Source organism: Uloborus diversus, chromosome 1, assembly GCF_026930045.1.
Source record: "Uloborus diversus isolate 005 chromosome 1, Udiv.v.3.1, whole genome shotgun sequence".
Classification (NCBI taxonomy): domain Eukaryota; kingdom Metazoa; phylum Arthropoda; class Arachnida; order Araneae; family Uloboridae; genus Uloborus; species Uloborus diversus.
Window position 1 is genome coordinate 134,134,382 of NC_072731.1, and position 22,397 is coordinate 134,156,778.

General features: G+C 32.2%; 1 protein-coding gene across 1 annotated transcript in view; it reads right to left on the reverse strand.

Annotated features, from left to right (window-relative positions):
* The window catches only part of LOC129221347 (HIRA-interacting protein 3-like), a 57,812-nt gene extending 35,442 nt beyond the window's left edge, over positions 1-22,370 (reverse strand). The window contains exons 1-8 of the mRNA XM_054855820.1: positions 22,290-22,370; positions 19,506-19,573; positions 17,649-17,721; positions 17,327-17,424; positions 17,136-17,238; positions 13,638-13,732; positions 13,427-13,532; positions 7,446-7,522 (exon numbers count right to left, since the gene is read on the reverse strand). The gene's annotated coding sequence lies outside the window, so the exon portion shown is untranslated. The remainder of the gene's footprint in view (positions 1-7,445; positions 7,523-13,426; positions 13,533-13,637; positions 13,733-17,135; positions 17,239-17,326; positions 17,425-17,648; positions 17,722-19,505; positions 19,574-22,289) is intronic.
* Positions 22,371-22,397: the final 27 nt, after the last annotated feature.

The window sequence follows — 22,397 nt, forward strand, 5'->3', positions numbered from 1 at the left end:
ATATACATGTGTTCTGGGACTTCGTGATTCTGATGATATTAAGCGAATGATAACATTAACTGTGATCACATTCAGCAGCGCCTACTATATTTTACTAATGAAGACTCCCAAAAATTAATGTTCATTGATTCTTTCACCATTCATTCATGAGACTTTTTTTTTTAAATAAGAGTACTGAGTTACACATACAGTGGCTCCCAAAAGTGTTTATACACCCTGAAATTTTGTAGTAAAACCAAAATAATGCAAAACTGAATTCGAATATGAAGTCCTTTTTTTTTTCACACCATTCCTATGCCATTCTGAATAAAACCCAGTAGTTGTTTTCAAAATATTGCCAGATTTTATTTTTGAAATTTGTCAAAACACGAAGAGATAGTAAAAATACGCCACAGAAGTCATCGTACACTGAAATATTTTTGAATAAATTCAAAATTAAAATTATCATATGTGTTTTTTTTTATTAATTTTGTGCTGTAATGATACTATAAAGTCATTTGCCTTTAATTTTTTGTGTATTTATTCCCTAATATTCTGCTTATTATTTAAAATGGCAGGCATGTATAGAAAACAACAAACACGATTTGGAATTTGTTTTTTTCCCCCATCACAGTAGCTGTTAATTAGTTTGAAATGTCTCTAAATTGGCTAATTTATACCATTCTATTGTGAAGTGCTTGATAAAATGCTTTAACGACAAGAATCGGATCGAAAACAAGCTAAGAAAAGGTCAACTGGCAAAGTTAACTAAGCGTGATCAGAGGTTTATAGTTGAAAAGAATATGAAAAATACACATTTCAGAACTGAAAAAGTTTCTGACAAATTGAATGAAACATTTTACGTTTAATTTTTACCTAAAATTGTTCGCCAAGTTCTCTGATTAGCTGGGTTAAATGGGACCTCTTACCCGCAGAAATTTTCTTGTTCGTGCGAAAAACAGTAAGCTTACGCTTTCCGTCGTAAAATCAATGATAAACAAGCTCAAAATTTTTTGGAACAACGTCTTATTTATAAATGGAAATAAATTTTACATTTTGGGTTAAATTTTGCATAATTGTAAATGGAAGAAAAAAATGAGGAATTTAAACTTAAGAACTTAGTTCGATCAGTTTATCAGGACGGTGAAGATGTTTTTGTGTGAGGGTGCATCTCAGCATCAGGACTTGGAAATTTGGAATTTTTTGATGAATTTATGAATTATGCTGTTCATTTAAATATTTAAAAAACAATTTTTAACTACTAGTCCAAAATTTGGCAATCGGAAACAACTTTGTTTTTTATCAAGATAACGATAAGAAGCCCACATTCGCGTTTGGTGCCTCAAAATTTGTCCTTAAGCTTAGAAATATCTCCTCAATCGCTAGATTTAAACTTATGGAACATATTCGGAGATATCTGGTGGCTAGATTACGAAAATACACCATTGAAACGAAAAGTGAACTAGAAACAGTAAGACTCATAGTGCGGCTGAACACTTACTCAGAAATTGCACAAAAAAATAAAGAAAAAACAATGAAATCTCTTCTCAGACGTTTAAAAGCTGTTGTTATTACTGCATGATATTCTACTAAATAATAACTTAGTAAAAAATTAGATTATTTACTAATTTTTTGACATTTTTTCAAAGTGTACGAAGACTTTTGTGAGATAAAATTTCCGGCACTTTTTGGTTTTTGATTTTTAAAAACTTAAGTTTTAATGTTTTATTAAAAATTTTCATGTAGTTTTGTTAAAAATAGATCATAGATCTTCTAATAAAATACTTATTTTGAAATATTAATTCTAACCAATGGATAAGAGCCCATTTCATAGAAAGTCGCAGGAGTACAAACACTTTTGGGAGCCACTGTGTGCATTTTCTGTTTTCATAATCTCATAATAAATCTTCCATAATCAAGCAAATTAGGTAGTAAATGAAATTTTATTTGAAATACGCTTTGTAGACTATTTTGAAATGCAAAGGACTGAAAATAAATGACGATAGAATTAATTTAAAAAAAAGATCTACTTAGATTTTTTCTTCAGGTAATTTTAGAAAAACTTAGTTGAACTGCCTTGTACAAAGATGTAACTAATAGTAAAGCTGCATTGATTTAAAAAAAAAAAAAAGAAAGAAAAAAAAAGAAAAACTATTTAGCAAACTTGCATTACTTTAAAAAATATAAGTTTCTAAATTTAATAAATATGTAATTTATCTATAAAGCTTTGCTAGTTACTTTGCATCAATTAGATTTTACTCTGTGCAATAATATGTAAAATTTATGAAAACATTTGGAGGAAAACAATGAAGATTTTCAAAAAAAAAAAAAAAAAAAAACATTTTTGAAAAAAACATGTTTTTTTTAACCATTTGGTTTAAACCATACCCTGAAACAACTACGAGAACATTCTTCAGCCATTATACAGGGCCGGATTTAGGGGAGGGCAGGCGGGGCTACTGCCCCAGGGCCTCCACAGTAAAGGGGCCCCCCCACAATAAAATTTTTACAAAATATCCTAACTTTCACGGATCGGAAATATCTGATATATACTTATATCAAAATATTCGGATATATATCAAATTATCGGATATTTTCGAAAATATGATGATCTTTTCGAACCCTGATTAGGGGCCTCCACTCCTTCGTTGCCCCGGGGCCTCCACACTTCCAAATCCGGCCCTGCCATCATACATAAGTTTGATAATCTTTCATTTGGAATATGTAGGTTAGTTTTAGTCACCTTATCTTAAGCTGGATACTATCTTACTGGAAGATAAGCCAACTTGCAAGCTTAGATTCATGATTCAAGACTCAAAAGGCTTAATGTGTAAAGTTTGGATTGCAAGAGAGCCAAAGAGGCTATGATCATGGGTGGCACTCTTAAAAAATTGTTTTTTGACAATTAACAAAAGCGTTACATTTATTTAGCAGAAGAAACACTACAGTACATTACTCAAATTCAATACTATAGAATACCTTTAGTCAGGTCTGGATTTATGTACAAGCTAAGAAAGCTACAGCTTAGGGCCTCTGCTTTGTTAGGAGCCCCCAACTCCCGTAAATTAGCATGATTCGTTCCAAAAAAAAAAAAGAAAAGAAAAGCACTTGAAAAAATAAATTTCATTTTCTAGTGCTTGAAAACATTGAAACTTTTTTTAAAAAGGGTGACTACAAACTGCAAATGGGAGGGGATAGGGAGAAGGAATCCCAATTTATATCAAATTCAGCTCCTTGCTACTTCCTGCACCAAAAATGTAAAAACTATGGTTCTCAACTTTTCTGAAACATGCTACAAATTTTTGTGACTCACATGTTTCATATCTTGTTATTTCTATGATTCCGAATGCAGTATTTTGTAAATTCATTTGGTATTGCTTGCTTTTAGATTACTTCTTCTCATATTGTCAATCTGTTTAGCAAGGAAACAAAATTTGAGTTTTCTTCCCCACTTGCAACCAAAGCAAAGTTGTTCTCATGAGAAATCCATAGTTTCATTTTTCTTTTAAATTTAAAATAGCTTTTCTTACAAAGTTAGAATTGTACTGTAAAATTTTACAATCAAGTACTAAAATATCAGAGACTGGAGAGTACAAATGAAGGGCATTAAATAATTTCAGTTGTTCTAGAGTGCTTGAAAATAATTGGACAAGTCTTTGAAAATCCTAAGCAAGTGGGCTCCAATTTTATTTCTTATCAAGTATATACATTTGGAATCGTTCAAATGGGCAGTATGTTACTCTCTTGTTATAGATTTTCTAAAACTGTACACTATTTATTTTAAAGCATTTTTTTTATTGATCATCTTATATTCATTTCATTGTTGTATTTGTCGGTGGGTTGGAGGGGTGATTAAAAGCTAATTGTACCAAAAGCCAATGTGAGCAAGTAACAATGCATTGTTTTTTCTCTTCACGTGCTCTTTATGTCAATTACTGTCATTGATTTGTCGAATCAAAAACAATTTTTACTGTATGTTATCATAATTTTTGAAAGAGTAAATAACTTTTTTAAAGTTTTGTTTGCCTATTTCTGGCCTGATATTTTTGTAGTTCCAGCTACATCTTATACGGCTTCAAAATGCAGAATTTTATATATATATATTTTTTAATTTCCTCCGGGGGAGAAACCCTCGGGAAAACAATTAGAAATATTGTATACTCTATTTAATAGGAGTACTGGATCACTCTCTTGATACCATTCCCCTCTTAAGGTCAATCCAAACAGGACATCAGGGGAAAAACACATTAAAACACCATCGACAAAGTAGAAGTATTGCAGTATGTATCAGAGGAAAGATAAAAACGGAAAAAATAAAAAATTGCATCTTTTGCACCACCAAGAGAATCGTTGTCCAAACTACAAAAGGGGTCCCATACCTGAAATAACTTAGGGCCCTATTAAGTCTAAATCCGGCCTTGCCTTCAGCATTTATGCAACTTAAAATTATAAATTTTCAATTTAATCAGAAAATATTTCTGGATGAGTCATTCCTTCAGTTTTTAATGATGCTCTTTGGACTCGATGGTGCAATTTACTACATGCAAGTATATAGGACAATTATTTATACTAGTCAACCCGTGCGGAACTCCGCACTGTACTTCGAATCGTTTCATAAGGCATTTCGCTCTTTAAAAATTTCAAAGAAAGAATATTATGAAGAAAAACCGAAAAAAGTAAACGGAAAAAAGTAAGCGCACAAGTGAAGGCATGTAATTTGAAGATATCAGTAACAAAACCTCGTTAAATACAACGTTGTGATAATTTGATTATCGCTCCCCTTTTGGTTGTACGTATTTTCAATGCAAATATAAATATCATTAAAAGTGTGGCTGAGTGACACGTGAAAAATCAGTAATTTTGCATGTGAAAAAACAGGTTGTGGCAAATACAGTCCTGTTCATGTGAGCATCTGACGGAAAAAAAAGAAACATTAAAGACATATTTAGTGGCACGGATTCGAACTGGCGCCATTCTGATTAACAGTTCGACGCTCCAACAAACCTAGCAACTATGCCTTCCTTTTCAAATGCTATTCATTGAAGGAATGCGTAATAAAACACAGTAAAAAAGTTTTTCACTGAAAAAAATATAATAAGATCATGCATCTATGTTTTGTCATTAGCCAGCATGATACGATTTAAAATTATTCGTAGGACATGGAATTTGATTAAAGAATGAGGAAGATCTCACACGTAGCGATTGAAACAAACATTCTAGAGAAGTAATAAATTCGGTTGAAAAAATAAGTGTTTTTATTTTTGAATATTCAACAATTTCCCATAGCAGGCTTCTTTCACCTGTACAGCTTAAAAGCCCGCACTTGTTTTTCTTTTAATCGAAAACTTAAATTTCAAAACCAAAATCAGTTGAACTGAGACCGTTTTTTAAGTGTAATTTTTCGAACGTAGACAAAATGTTTTTTTTTTCAGCCGAAAGCAGAGGAGTAGAAAATGATTTCTTACTAATGAAGTTGATAATAATTTTAATGTTTTATACCGTATTCGAATAAATAATTAAAGATTTACTGGTTGAAACTCGTAGTTTTAATTTGGCATAGTATTTTTTCATTTGTACAAAAGTTCGAACACTGCTATTAGAAAAATCTACATTTCAGCATACAATGAAAATGTTTTTCTGCACAAAAAGGATTGCCTTGAGGTATATCTAATACTTTTTTTATGCTTACATTATGCTCAGTGATCTGGACGGAGTCAAAACTTAAAAAAAAAAAGATCACCCTTCGATTAGCAGTCAACTTATCTGAATAACTGTAGCCTGCATAAAAGAGTCGAAACACCAAACAGCATTCCTACTTGCATTTATTTTATTACGTGTGTTATCTGTTGTATGTTATGAGTACATGTAATGCATAATATTACTGTAAATTTGCTATTATGTCGGACAGCCTGAACTGGCCCGAAGTTCAGACAGTTTATAGCCGAACGCTCTACCGAAAAAAAAACCCACAGGTAATTTTAAATTTTTTTCTTGCCGAGAAGTGTTTTTATTTTTAAAATTTTTTACAGTTTGTTACCGCAGGCTGTTTGAACCGTTATGACTTAGATGGCAGCACGTGTTCATCATTTAACAGCACGGTTAAAGTACAAAATAATTTGAACTAAGTTCTTTTTTAAGCGTAGCTTTTCAAATGTAGTAAAAATGTGATACGCTATTTGTTTCTTTGCAAAAAGAAGAAAAATATATATATTATCCTTAAAATTGAGGTAGTATTTTTTTAAATTTGTACAAAGAGTCAAAAACTCATTAGAATAATCTATATTTCAACATACGATTTGTTATATTTTACTGAACAAAAAACAATTCCAATGTAGTCTGAAATCTTAAACCTGATACTTATATTTTCGCTTACATTATGCTTTAATTTTCTTCCTGGAGCCAAAGCTTTAAAAAAAAAAAAAAAACCTTACAATTGAGTATCAATTTAGCTCCGTGTTGCATCAAGTTTTCATAACAGCTAGGAGCATTTCTACCTCATGTATTCCCTCATATTTGTTATTCATTGTTTATGTAATGCGCGATATTTTTCTAATTTTTTGATGCAGATTGTCCGGACGTGGACCCCAACACGCATTCTCCTGGTTACCAGTCGAACGCTCTGCCGACCAAGCTATTCAGCTCTGTCGGTAACAATGCAAGTTAAAGTTATAAATTTAACCGAAATCCTCATTCTGGTTCTTCAAAACAGGTTTTTTTTTGCCTGGAAAAACAATTTTTAAACCGTGGGTCTATTTTTTAGCAGTAGCCTGCACGATAAGCTTTAAAATAAAGTGTAAATCAAAGAAATCGATCAAGAATTGAGGAAAATCTCGCGAAGAAACCAAAAACAGGCTACAGAAATAATATATAAGGATATTTGTTTATAAACATTTTAAAATGTTGTAATGGCAGCTGTTTGGAAAGTTTTTATGACTGTCATAGTTATTTTCTCTCCCATTGTCAACATTCATACAATATTAATTAAAATAATTTTTTCTTTTTTTTTGTGGAAAAAGTCCAACTATACGAATTATTGATTATTGAAATGGGGTTTGGTCACAATTGATTCAGATAATTGGAATTTCTTCTGGATTTCTTTTCCCTTCTGATATTTTTAAGTTCTTTCACAATTGTTCTATGGCAAAGTTGTATGTTCTGTGACATACATTAAACTTGTTAACTCATTTAATTTGGCGTGGTAGTAGGCCCACCTTTTGGGGGATCTTAGAAATGTAATGAAACATTTTTGTACATATTTTGGTGTTTTTTCCCAGGAAATCTATTGAACCCTAATGACCTTTTGCTCGGAGGAGGGGGCAAAAGGTTTGTGGAAAATTTTAAAGGAATTTCCTCTGGAAAATTTTGAGATGATGGGCCTGAGTGGTTGGGATTTATAAAGGGAGTAAAGCCTGTCCTAGCTGATCCCAGATGCTAATGCTGGCTGCCTCACTTGTATAAATAAATACCTTTGCTCCAGATTACTGTTTTTCTTAAATTCTTGTATATCGCTTACAGAATCATCATTTTCTGAGCTTAGAGAAACCTATGAAAATAAAAATTAAGAATAATTACAACCCAAATTCAAAAAAATAGAATATCATTACTGTTTAAGCAAAATTTGTCCCCAAGTCGGGTGAAATGAATGCAATCTAATTAAACAAAATAAAACATATTAATGAATGAGTGAAATATTTTCAGCAACCTTAAAGGCATTATTTGAACAATATAAGGGTCGTTAACAAATTTGAAAACTTTGTTGATTTTTTATATGGGTCAAAAAATTAGAATAATTCATTTAATGTGAATTTGAAGAGTAGCAAAAATATTTGCATGCCTGTTAACTGTGCAGGTTTTGACAAGTATAAAGCTTGGCTACCAGAAAGTTGTTCGTTATTCTTTTGCTGAAAAGGGTCGTCAACGTGATAAAATCGGAAACAAGAAAATTGCTTATTATACCATTGTTTAAAGTCAGAAAAAAACAGTAACTCTTGAATTAAAAGAAGGATTTACTATCTACGTTTTTGAATTAAAGGAATATAGAAGAATCAATCAACTAAAAAATAGCTGAAGTAAATGAGGCAGAAAACTTACAACAGCTGGTAGAGATGAAAGCAAATTACAGTGAATTGTCCAAAATAACAGTTTTAAAAATGCCTCTTACATCCATAAGAGTTGGAAAGAATATCTAGTTATCGTATCCAAGTCAACTACACTTGGACGATTGTATTAACTGCAGTTGCGAGTCCTGGAAGTAAAATCAAAGATGAACATGAAGCAGAGATATGCACAACTCTCCAGAAGCAAAGAGAAGCTCATCTAGGTGCAACAAGACTGAGAAAGTATTTTATTCTGTGATAAATCTTTATTTGAAATATCTGTTGAAGAAAGAGATATTTGGGTTAGAAAATAATTTTAAAATGTAATGAACAAATATTTTTTCTGGAGAAATCACACCTACTTTTCTGATTCCTTAAGCAACAAAATTTTGTTCATTACCCTTTTAAATTATTATTTTTAATGAAATATATGAGCTGTCATGCTCCTGACGAAATGTTCATTCTTCCCTAGAATGGTCTTACTGTACCATATATATAATTTAATTATATATTAATAACTTAAAGTATTTTGAGAGCCAAGTATTACTTTTTCTTTCCTTTTTTCAATTTCAGTCCTTATCGTTACACGTGTTTCTAACATGTCATAAATATTGAAACTTTGAAGTATGGTGGGAATAGGGCCAATGTAGTTTTGCTTATAAAGAATCAGTACACATTTATAAAAAAATTATTCACAATAGTGAGCCAAAATGTGATTTTGCTGACTAGGCCAGAGGTAGCCAGTCCACCCCTGGATGATACTCATTACCCAGTAACAGACGGGATGAGAAAAGGAGAAGTAATGGACAAAATTCCCTTTTTTTCTTCAAAATGTGCAAAAGTTCTTTATTTTTAGAGCTAAAGCTTTATTAACTTCAAATGAACATGAAACACCAGCTGACTTCGTGGTGGCTGTTCATAACCTTCCACCACTGCCTTGTATATATATACAGAGTGTTCTGTTTTAACCTGCAAGATCTTTATTTTTGCGACCGTTAGTCCTAGATGTATACTTCCAATCTCAAAAATGTTCAAAATCTGATGCAGAGTTAAGGTATTGAAAGCCTGAAGTAAACATAAAAACAAGTTAAAAAATACAAAGTTTAAATTTTTATACGGCCCCAGGTTCCCTAACTTACATTTAGGGAAATAATCTCCATTGAAAAATAATTCCAACACAAAACGTTTGAAATTAGTAGTATTTATCGGTACAATATTCACCGAGATATGAAACGCAGCGTTTTGTGATTTACACCACTTTTCACTTGTCGTTAATAAGCACATTTTGGGGGGAAAATAGCAGTTAATAATTGTTTAAAATTATATGTGCATAGAGTGTGGTTTTTCAAATTGTACTGTACAGTAGATCCAGTACTGATATTTGTAACTTTAAAAAAAATGAAAATGATGATGATTTATGTTGCGTGGCTAAACTGGTATTCTAATATATTTTTAATACAGTTGCTTCACTAGTTCTTTTATAATGTTTCCATCTATGGCAACACGCTTCTTCCTGGTTTCTTTCGCAATATTACAAGAGCAGCTTCCACTTTCATAAATTTTTGCATTTTACTAAGATATTATTCGGTTAACTTTTACGGATTTCCTTTTCTTGACTTTTAATTATATGTATGGAAGATTCACTCATAATTAATTCTTGTGCTACCTTCAACGCATTTTGTAGTTGAGATTCAGCTTTTTAAGAAGCTTTAGCATCGAGAAGCTTTAGCTTTTTTTTAATTATCAAATACTTTCTTTTCTTCTATCTTCACAAACTTTAGATGAAACAGCTCTCTAAGATGTCATTATATTTCATCAACTTTCTCACTTAGAATAAAAAAAATAAATGGAAAATAAGAAGTAGTTATTTGTATAAGCGATGTTCAGACTAGTACAGTGTGTGAACTTCCACTCTCAGTGATTCTAAAGGGATGAAGGTCTATTCACGAATATACGAGGCGTATCCAGAAAGTAAGTACCGTTTTGAAAAAAAGCTATAATTTTTTTTTAAAGATTATTTAATGTTTACACGAAAGATCATACCTTAAATTATTTTTCAACATAGTTTCCACCATTGTTGAGGCACTTGTCGTAGCGGCTCACCAGCTTATTTATACCTGCCTCAAAGAAACTTGCCGCCAATGAAGAGAGTCATAAATTTACAGCGTTTTTTGCGTCGTCATCACAAGCAAAGCGCCTACCTCCAAGTTCTCGTCTCATGTGCAGGAACAAGTGGAAATCAGACGGTGCCAAGTCTGGGCTGTACGGCGGGTGATTAAACTGCTCCCAACCGAACTGTTCAATTAGTCTTTGAGTGTCACGAGCAGTATGGGGCCGAGCATTGTCATGCAGCAACACAATTCCTTCACTGAACATTCCTCTACGTTTGCATTCAAAAACCGGATAACAGAACGAATTTCAGTTGGCGGGATCGATTTTTTTAAACATTATATACGGCCACAGTAAACACAAAGCACAAGACAAATCAACCGTAATGGCGCGAGTTTGTAGCCGATGAACAGAGGAAACAAGTATGCATGCACTGAGCGCCGACAACAGCACTGCAGCGGCATTAGAATGAAACGGTACTTACTTTCCGGATACGTCTCGTATATATATATATATATATATAATATGAAAAATCCTTTGCTAGGCCCTTTCCAAATTAAGTTCTGTTCACTTATATGTCAGCGCGTATGAGTCACAGACATTATTTATTACACACTTAAATGCTTCTCATACTATATATGGCTATGTTCTAGGCTCAGATGTGTTTTCCCTTAAAGTACCTACCAGACACCTTTTTTCCCTCCAGACTTAAGCCAGCCTCTGTCTGCGGTGCAAAGCCCAATAATATTTCGTTATTGCAATCTGCTCCTCCTATATAGATCACGTGATCGAGGGATAATTATCTGTAATCTTTTAATGATATTCCCTATATAAAAATCGCGGCAAACTAAACAAGTTGGTTGGTTAAGAGAAGTTCTATGTAAAAATAAAGAGGTGAATGTAGCTTTGTCCTCTTCCTACAAAGTAGATTATCACACGCACAACACTGCAACTTGCGAAAATCAAGATTTGTAATAAGAACCGAGCGGCGGTTCTTACATATATATATATATATAATAATAATAATTATAATGAAAAATATTGAAAAGACCACACCAAAAGCCCATATATGCGCAACGCAGCAAAACTAAAAAGCAAAGTAAATATAAAATTAAGCAAACAGAATTTCAAATATTAAACAAATTAAATATAATTAATGATGATAAAAAGGAAAAATTGCAAACAGCTATTAAATAGGAAAAGATAAAGTATGAATCCAGAGCTCATCAGCCGTGGAGGATTCATTAATTATGGTCAAAAGACCAAAAATTTAACTATGAACTAAAAGAGAATGTTTAAGCTCCAGTACATGCAATATAGAGTTATTTTCCTAATTAGTCGAGGCGAAACCCCCTGCTTTTAGTTTTAGGTTTGAGCTCTAGTTTATTGTTTTTAGTTTAGCAAGTGGTGCTTTTGCCCAATGTTACTCTATATTGCATGTACTGGAGCTTAAACATTCTCTTTTAGTTCATAGTTAAATTTTTGGTCTTTTGACCATAATTAATGAATCCTCCACGGCTGATGAGCTCTGGATTCATACTTTATCTTTTCCTATTTAATAGTTGTTTGCAATTTTTCCTTTTTATCATCATTAATTATATTTAATTTGTTTAATATTTGAAATTCTGTTTGCTTAATTATATATATATATATATATATATATATATATATATATATATATATATATATATATATAGTAGCGAATAACAAAGCCAATACCTACACACCAAGATTCCCCTCCGAAAATTTTCGCGTTGCGGGTGAGGTATTCGCGTTAGGCCTAAAAGGTGAAAAAAACGCGTTATAGCCATTTCGCGTAAGTCGGATCACGTTGTAGCGGGAGTTGACTGTATCTCCTTGAGTTTTGGTCGCACAAATGTAAAGTTTGTGGTGTCAGTAATAGTTTTCTTCTTCTTCTTCGGCACTACAGCCTAGGGCAGGCCAAGACCGTCTCAATCAGTTTCCTCCATCCCGCCCTGTCAGAAACAGATTTCCTACATCCACTGAGGCCAACAATTTTTAAGTCTTTTTCACCACAATCGAGCCATCTGGTTGGTGGGCGGCCCCTCTTGCGTGCACCATCTGGAATTGTGAAGGTAACTTTATGGGTTGGGTCCCTACTACCTAGTCTAAAAAGGTGCTCCAGCCATCTGATGCGATTGGCTTTAGTAAAGTGGATAATATCTGGCTGTTTATAGAATTTTTTATATATCTCAAAATTATAGAGAGTGCGCCATCTGTTGTTTTCCTGGGCAGCACCAAAAATTCTTCTTAAAATTTTCCTTTCAAAAACCATCAATCTCTCTTCTTCTGCTTTAGTTAAAGCGCAACACTCACTTCCATAAGTTAGGACTGGTCTTAACAAGGTATTGTATATGTTTATTTTTGTACTTTGGCGAAGAAGTTTACTTTTTAATTGGCTTTTCAAACCAAAGTAGCATTTGTTTGCCATAGTAATAGTTTTCAATGAAGATTATTTCTCTAAACATAAGTTAGGGGACCTAGGCCCCGTATAAAAAGTTAAATTTTGTGTTTCTTGACTCATTTTTTTTTTACTTCAAACTCTCAATATCTTAACTGTGCATCTGATTTTGAACATTTTTGCAATTAGACGTATACATCTAGGACTAACGGTTGCGAAAATAAAGGTCTTGCAAGTAAAAACGGAACACCCTGTATATATCAATTCCAACTGGCTCATAAAATTCACTCTGATAACACTAGATGGTTACACTATTCATAGGCCACAGTAACGTCAGTTTCACCCGCATAAAATTCTTATTATTTAAATCCAAACTTATGACTGTCTGTTATTGGACCCTTGTCTGTTACTGGTGCTGTTACCCTAGATGTATTTTTCTACTTTAATTTCATTTTTGTCATAGTGGTATAAATTTAAGGCTGCTCTAACATATCCATTATGGATTTCTATCTCTCTCTCTTTTTGTCTTTTGTGTGTGAGAGTGAAGGGAGGGGAGAGGTGATCTCACCAAAACACAGCAGATTTAGACAGGATTTATATATACGATACTGGGGGGCTCAGTCTCCCGCTCTCCACACATTTGCCATCTGCAGCATGTGACGATTGATGTTTAAATTTTTTTACCCCCATGCATGTCTTTTAAACTGTTTTTATCAATTCATATCTCTAGTCCTTTGAGTCTTTAATAACCTATCTGACATTAAATGCTTCACAATAGTGACAGGAGAAGTAATAAATATTAATACTGAATAACACTTACTTGTTTTTTCTTTTCTGTCTGTTTGGCTTCTTTCTTGTGATCTTTCTTTTGATTCTTTACTGAAGAGCTATTTTCGACATTATCACAAGAATTTTCATCTTCATCACTAAATGTTTAATAACAATATTTCTTTATTTGTTTTATTTTAGTAAATGATTTATTTAATTAAACTAAAAAAAATTTGACAGTAACTTCATGTGAAGAACCTTACCTTTGCAGTAGTTTTGCTTTAAAGTTGCTCTTGCTTTTTACCTTCAACTCCAAGGTTTCATCATCAGAATCATTGCTGTCTGACCCCAGGGAAATCTATGAAAGTAAAAATAAATTAACTGCCAATAATGTGACACTGAAGTATGCTTGCATGAAAAATTTCAGAACGGGGGGAGGGGAGTTTATTTCAGAGAAGGTGGTAGCATTTAACTTAATTTGCCAAATTTTAGCAGCAAAATTTGTAGCATTTTAAGGTATCATCTCGTTCTAAATAATAAAGTTTTAGTAATTGGATGCCTAGAAATTGTGTACCGTATTTTCTGGGAGATAAGCCATGGCTTATATGCATTAAAATTGGAATCTGTCCCCTGCAGCTTATACATTGCAAAAGTAATTTTTCAAGCAATTCAATATATGCCAAAATTGCCTAAAAGTTGAAAAAAAAAACAATCCGTGCAATTCTTGTGCCGCACATGCGTCCGTCGTGTACATTACCTATGGTGAAAACTCAGTTTACTTCACTTCACTCACATTTTGCCGCTGGTTTTTTAACATGTGTTCATATTTATTAGGATGCGACATTTAGCAATTATATTTCAGCTAAGGTTATTCAATATTTGTATCTTATTAAAGTATTTTTTAAAAAATGATGGAAATTTTCCTCTCTGATTACACTTAAGAACGCTATTGAAGCGGAGACACTGTAATTCGATACTTTCCTTATTTTTATTCTGCTAGTATATGGCACTCAAGAGTGACAACAGAATTAAAAGAATTCACTCCATTCGATACCACGTGGGCATAGACTAGCCAATCAGATTTGTATATTTTCGAGTTCCTAGGGATCTCAATTGACTGGTATTCGTAAATGTTTTTACTTATTCTTGCTGCGCAATATTCTCAACTTAATTCGTAATTTCGCTTTACATTTGTAAATGCCTCGCAGGAAGAGTTATACTGCTGCTTTTAAGCTTGCTGCTATTAAAAGTGCTGAAGTCAATGGAAATAGGCCTGCAGCTCAAGAGTTTGAGGTGGACGAGCGATGCATCAGAAGATGGAGGAATGATAAAAAATCCTTAAAAGTCATTCCTAAAACCAAAAGCGCTAAGAGAGGCGGAACTATTAGTGGGCCAAATTTAGAGGAGAACTTGGAAAAGTGGGTCCATGAACAGAGAGAAAAGGGACTGTCGGTGTCGACTGTAAAAATTCACTTGCAAGCTCAATTGATTACACAGTAGTTAAATATATTAAATTTCAAGGGAGGACCAAATTGGTGTTACAGATTTATCTGGAGGAAAAAATTTCTGTCCGTGCAAGAATGACTGTTGGACAGAAACTGCCTGAAGATTGGCTTGAAAAAAAAAGAATTCATTTTTAGAATATGTCAAAACATATATTGCTGATAAGACTTTAAACAATGGACAAGTGTTTAACACAGGGTTGGCAAAAACCCGGGTTTTTTTAAAAAAGCCCATGGACCCAGGGTTTTTTTGGGTTTTTTTAAATAAAACCCAAAAAAAACCCAACTAAAGCTGGGTTTTTTAAAAGAAATGTGGGTTTTTTTGTCTTTTTTTACGGGAAAGGTGGGGTACTCGTAGCATATTGTAGCATAAGTATATGGACAAAGCACAAAAATTGTCTTGATAAAAAAAGCTGGAAAATTCAGCGTTTTCTGAAGAAGGGTATAAAAGACGACAAAATTCAAGAATGGTAAAGTTTCAGATTTTTTTAGTTTCCATGATTACCAACAGTTAAGGCAAAGTTACTTCTCGAGTGATAAAATCTATTGTTCGTTTTTAATTACTACATTTTTTTTTTTTTTTGCATTTTACTTTAATGTATTTCACTTTGTTATGCAAAACTACTGTAGAACCTCAAGTAGTTTAAATCCCTTTTTACTGAATTCCATCTTAATCAAGACATTTCTTTGAATTTTACGCTGCTTGTTTTTCTTTTTCTGTGTACAGAGTAAGAAATATTAAACTTTTTCGTAAGATAATGAAAATACTGTACATAATATTCCGTTTTCTGTCCGACCATTTGTAAAACCTGTTAATTTCAAAAAAATATACCTTGTTTATTCGAGTTTTGTGACATGTTGGTTTGCAGAAAATAATTCACATGAGAGCCTTTTAGCTAAAGTAGTATCCTTTGTACAATCTGCAAATACCGAGAAAATCTGACGCGACAGGACTTAGTCAAGATAATTTGAGTTATTTTTTGACCAGTGAAAGAAAAAAAGTTAAATACATTTATTTAAAATCTTTTAAGTATTTTTTTAATGCCGTTAAGAGTTAAGAAATGCTATTAAAGTTCAAAATTCATTTTTTATATTCATTGTCTGTGGTGAAGAACAAATAAAAAAGAAGTTTAAATTGTAAAAGTATTTAAATTAATTAATTTTTTAAAAAACTTTCTTAAAAAAACCCAAAAGTGGGCTAAATAATGGGTTTTTTTAAATGGGTTTTTTCAAAAAAACCCATTGGGTCCAACCCAATTGGGTCCAATTCGGCCAACACTGGTTTAACATGGATGAGGGGGTGCCGCTCACCTTCGACATTCCTCCAACTAGAACTGCGAGCAAAGCGGGGGAAAAGTCAATACCCATCGTCACAACAGGCCATGAAAAAGCTCATTCACATGCATTTTGGCTTGCTCTGCAAAACGGGGATAAATTAAAGTCGTTGCTTATTTTTAAACGTAAGACTCTTCCAAAGGGAAATTTCCATAAGGATGTCTGCATTAAAGGGAATGCCAAGGGCTGGATGTGTGAAAACATCATGCTAGAGTGGCTGGAGAACGTCTTTCGGCGACAAAATGGTTCGTTTTTCCAGTCACAGAGTCTTAATTTTCGACAGATAAATGTAATCTGTAAATAAATTATTTTTTTTTATTTAGAAGAAATGTGATTAAGCCTAACGTGATATGAATCGTAAGTGCAAAAAATAAATAAAGCAAACAAAGGTAAGTCAATATACATTATTTATTTATGTATAGATATGTGCATGTAAATTTTGAAAATTCTTTCCTGGGTTCTCCAAGTTGATGATATTGCTAAAGCTATTCACAAAGTACTGACTAATGTCCGTATTTTATACAGACGTCAATTTTGTGAGTTACTATGCTACATAGATGCTCGCTCATCGATTTTTTTGCGAAACTTAAGTGCGTCTTATCTGATGATTTTATTTTTTCCCCTCCAAAATTTTGGCGGGTGCGGCGTATACGCCGGTGTGGCTTATCTCAGAGAAAATAGGGTACTGCCCAATGAAGCCCTGGTTCCCATTTGAACTTTATTTACCTGAAAATTGATATAGGAGTATCGTAAAAATGTTTTTTTTTCCCAGTGATCTACAATGTCAATATACATGTTTTAGAAGCCCTGAAGAGGATTGTGTAAAATGACCTTTCTTCCACAACATTATTTACAACAGGGAGATAAGTTTTGCAGAAAATTTCAACATAACAATGAATACAAATATTGCTTAGTAAAACTTACTTCTGGCTTTCCTTTGTGTTTGTTGTCTTTCTTGCTACCTTTCCTTTTTTTCGTAACAGAAGAGCTATTTTCTACATCATCGCAAGAACTTTCATTTTCATCACTAAATTTTTCATATTAACCTCTGATTAGTTAATTTTTACTTCAGTAAATGATTTCATTTGACAATTACTGCAATTAAAGTACCTTACCTATGCAGCAGTTTATCATTCAAGTTACTATTATTTTTTTCCTTCTTCAAATCCGAGGTTTCTTCATCAGAATCATTGCTGTCTGACTCCACAAAAACCTATAAAAGTAAAAACTACAGATAATGACACACTGTATGAGAAATGCCAGAAGATAGAGGGAGAGCGATGAAAGGATAAGTTTTCACATTTAAATGGAAATTTTGTTCCAGGAACACATAAACTACCAAAAAAATTTGCCTGCAAAGGATATTGAAAAATATTAAAAAGCACTTCAGAAACAAATAATAAAAACTTCAAAAGAGTTTGTTAATAATGAACTTACTTTTTCTAATTTTTCTTCTTGACCAAATTTATTTTCTTCTTCACCAACATTGTAACAATTTTCATCTTTATCACTGAGAAAAGTTTTATTAGTAATAAATTTGTTTTCAAGAATGCAAAAAAAAAGACAGAAGAACAGTAATGATTCCTTTCGTTTGAAAAATTACCTTTTTAAAATTTTACAATTGAAAGAACAAGTAGCAAAATTTTCAGATGAGGGTTGTATTCAGGGGCGCCGACTTGCAAAAATTATTGGGGGGGCTAAACGTCACCGGTGATCCAGGGGCTATGTAATCCCACGGACCCCCCCCCCCCCCGCCCTTTTCCAAAATAAATAAATAAAAGTTTAGATTTTTGAACTTTGAAAATGCCAATTTACATATTTTCTGATTTATACAAACAAACAATATGTGGCAAAGCATTTTCAAGGTCAATCTAAGAATTGGTACGCAAATTTTCTGGTTCAGTTAGATCATGTCACTTGTCTTCAGTGAGGGACATTTTTAAAATTCTATATTGAGGGAAGTCGTCGTGCAGTGTCCTGGCTAGGCATTGATATAATGTAGGGCACTTGATTTGCATGGAAGGGCACTCCCAGTGGCGCCTACCCACGAAAAATTGGTAGGGTGGGGGGGGGGGGCATACCACGGGTCTAACCCCGGGAAATTTTCTAAATTGGAGATGGAGAAAGTAATTTTTACAGTTTTTTAAGCATTTTAGAGCAATATATTATCAACATTGGAATCCCGAAAACTTTACTCTTGCTAACTCGACAAACGTTTTGGCTTTCAAAAAAAAAAAAACACTTGTACGGTATTTTCGTAAAAAGTTAATTTATAGTATAATAATTTTGTTTTTAGACTATTGCAGAACAGTGAATATATATCTATAAAAAGATTCAAATTATATTTAAATAAATCTTAAATTATCATTAAAAAATAAATCATAAAATATTGCTGTCGCACTTGAATTAATAAGTGAAATAGCTAATTTAAGCTTGCTTTGAATAAGGCTCAGAATTCATTAAATAAAAATAATATCCCAAAGTTAATTTGTTTAATATTAGTTAATAAAGTTAATATAGTATGTAAATAGCTGGTTTTTATAAAATCTTATAACATAAAAATATTTAAGTATTTGGAAAAAAAAACTAATGCAGTACTATAGTAATACGGGAATAATGTAATAGTAGGTACTAATGTTTCGAAATTTTAATCTAACATTGTGTATGTAGTTAATTCTCTATTTTACAGAGATTTTTAAAGTTGCTCTAAACACCAATAGAAGGGTGTTTTTAGTAAGGTGCTGGGCTGTCTTTAGAAAAATGCAAATGTCAACCGCCTGACTAGATTACTGAATTTGAAGTCGTAGACGACTTGTCAAATATTCAATTCATCCAAAATATCTTGGTGGTTATGAAGAACAGCCAAATTGTTCAATCACTTCTCCTTTTCAGTAAACCTGCTTTTTACTGTAATAATTGTTTTAAGTCATTACGGAATGCATTTTACAAGGTAACTATCTCCAAACAACTAAAATAAGAAATACTAAGACAAATTTGAGTTTAGAAAGCATTAAATAGTTAATAATTTTCTTAAATTATTGGGAGGGCTCTGCCCCCTCAAAATTTTTTTTGAGGGGGCTCGGGCCCCCTCAGGCCCCATGGAGTCGGCACCACTGGTTGTATTCAATGTTTCCCCCACCCCCTTTAAATTGGCCTTTAAGCATGTAAAACAGTGAGGTTGGAGGAGAGCGAATTGGAAATAGGGAGAGCAATTAATGACACAGTCAAAAAAGTTAAATTCACAGCTGAGATAAGATTTTTACTCCTGATAATACTTGAAATTTATAGCAATACCTTTGCACTGTTTTTTCCCTTGATCCTAATATTTCACTGTCAGAATCATCACTCTCAGAAGTAGTTACCTAAAAAATTGAAACTAATGCACTAAATATGGTACATATGATCATAGCATTATAAACAGCATATAGGTTATAACAGAAAACAGGAGGTAAATACTTCCACACGCATATGAAGAAAAAAATATTTATCTGTGGTGCATCTAACAGTGAAACACTAAGGCTTGGCATCATAAAATTTGCTACACAGATGCATTTTCTGCCGCTTTTGTGCATGTTGGATTTTTAAATTTTTTTTCTCTTTTTAAATTAATTTTTAAAAGAGTACATCATATGACATATGTATGTTATTTTGGGCATTGAGGATCAAGAAATAGTTTGTTTGAAAAAAAAATATTTGCAGTCTGATTGCATAAAATATAGTTCTAAATCCATCTAGTGAGAACTAGAGTAGTCACTAACTGCAGAAAAAATCAGGAGAATATCCTGCATTAACATTTTTCTCGTGGGAGATTTCTTTCAAAGGCACAAGGTTCTTGCAATAACTAATTCTTTAGAAAAGGATACACTTTTTAAAAATTAAATTTTCAATAAAAATTATGTACTGTAAACAAATTTTCTATTTCACAGTTTTATTTTCAAAAACTTGGGATTCCAGAGAAAAGTGAACATGGCATGAAAAAGGTTGCTTGTGTTTTTTAATCATTTCATATTATATACTCACACTATTATTTTTATAAAATTGTGGAGTGCAATATTTTACCAATAATACCATTTCACCTTAAACAAAGTTTTAACTTTTGTGGTGGTCTTAAAGCTCACATCTTTATATGCCGATAAAGATTCCTTGCAATCTGAAAATGAGTGTATACAAGCTTTTCATAATTTTTTTTTTAATACTGCTGTATTTAATTATTTTTTCCAGTTACCCCACAAAGGTAAATATTTTTGACTTTTATTTTGAGATACATTTATCACTCACTTTGAATTAGACATTATTTTTTTTTTTGTATCTAAACTTCAGCTGCAATCTTTCTATTAAACAAAAGGTGTAAACTTTAATGCCATTATTTTATTTGTACAACTATATAACATATTGTTTGAGGTTTTAAATTCATGCATGACATCAAAGTTACAATGGGTAAATTAACTGTTTTAGTTTTTATAAATGGTGAACACAAAGTTAATAAAACCAACAAATTTGAAAAAAAAAAATTACAGACGTTTTTCGGGGTTACAAGAAACCTCTTTTAATAAAAACTAAAGCTTTCTTTTGTCCATAAGTATACTTCTTATGCACTGAAAAAAGATTCCTTATAACATCGAAATAAGTGTTTACTTTTTTTTTGTGAAAAATTTTGTGCTTTATTAAGATTGTACCCACCATTTAAAAAAATAAATAAATGGACAAGAGATATTTTACAGAAATTGAACTTCAATTTGTTGTAAACAACATTCAAGGGTATATTATAAGCAATATTACAATCACACATCATATTATATTGTACGAAATAAAATGTCAGTTTTTTTACTTATGTGTTAAATGGAAACACATTTCAACTTACTGGTTGCTTTGTAATAGAAATGAAACTACTATTAAGCAAATGACTTTATATTTACATTCTTCTTGGTAAACTAGGCTGAACTAAAATGCAAACTAAGATGTTAATATTTTGTAGCTTCAGGCTGCATCAAGATAATCTGGTGTCCATAGTGTAATTAAAACAAAATAATTACTTAAACTGAGGTTTGTGCTTTTAAGCTAAAACCAAAAAGGGAAATAAACAAAACAGAATACCAAAATTTAGGCTAGGAATTTTAAATTTTAATCGAAAACATAGCTTAACAAAGTAAAAGGGGGAAAATGTTCAAAAAGTAAAAAATGGACAGGAAATGTAGTTTTGTAAACAAAGATAAAGTTAGTCACTAGTCAGAGTTTCAAATACAGTTGAAACACTTACATTCCCGAGCCATAATTTTTCGCAAAAATGAAGATGGTGATTTTGTGAGCTGAATATTTTGTGAATTTTATATGAACAGAACTGAAAGTAGATTATTCAAGTTAAAATACTTTGCGAGGCTTAAATTTTCGAGATTAAAGCCGGGTCTCGTGAAAATTACAGAATTAAAACTTCATGAATATAAGGGCTTTAACAGTAGTTCAGTTCCGGCAATGATAACTCTAGTTCTAATTTTTGGTAAGGCAGATTTAAAAGCAGAAATGCAACACCATTTATCAACATTAAATGATTTTATGATCCATTTTGTGTTTTACACACATGTAATTATTTTCCACTGAATATTAAGGAGCAGTTGATAAAAATATGTAGCAATTATGAAAAATGCTGATTTTGGTCGTTTTGTATTGAAAATCCAAAGTTTCAAAGTTGTTGTGGACACTCTAAAAATTATTAGGAAAATGAAAATATTTGAAATGTGGATTTTTTAAGAGAAATGGAACATTTTTAGAGAGGGCGAAAGCTGTAGCAGATTTTGCGTTACCCAGGGTGCACCACGAGGAGGCCTGCTACACTACACTTTGAAGCCACTTCATGGTTATACTGGACAGCAAGATGCCTTAAGTTTGAAAGAACAATGGTGGGCGTAATTTAAAATTAAAAAAAAAAAAAAAAATTTAGACTAGCAAAAAAAAAAAAATTTTTCCTCGAGAGGGGTTTGAGGGTTTGAGGGAAGACTCTAAGCTTCATTATTACCGTATCTCCAAATCAACATCTTTTAGGCACTGCATATGAGAAAATGTATATAGATAGATGAATCTCACTATTTTAGGGTTTTCTGATTGTTCTTTACTGTGATGGTTTCTCTTAGATGGAGATTCATTTTCAGACTCACTTGAAAATAAAATTTCTCTGTAAAAAAATAATACAAT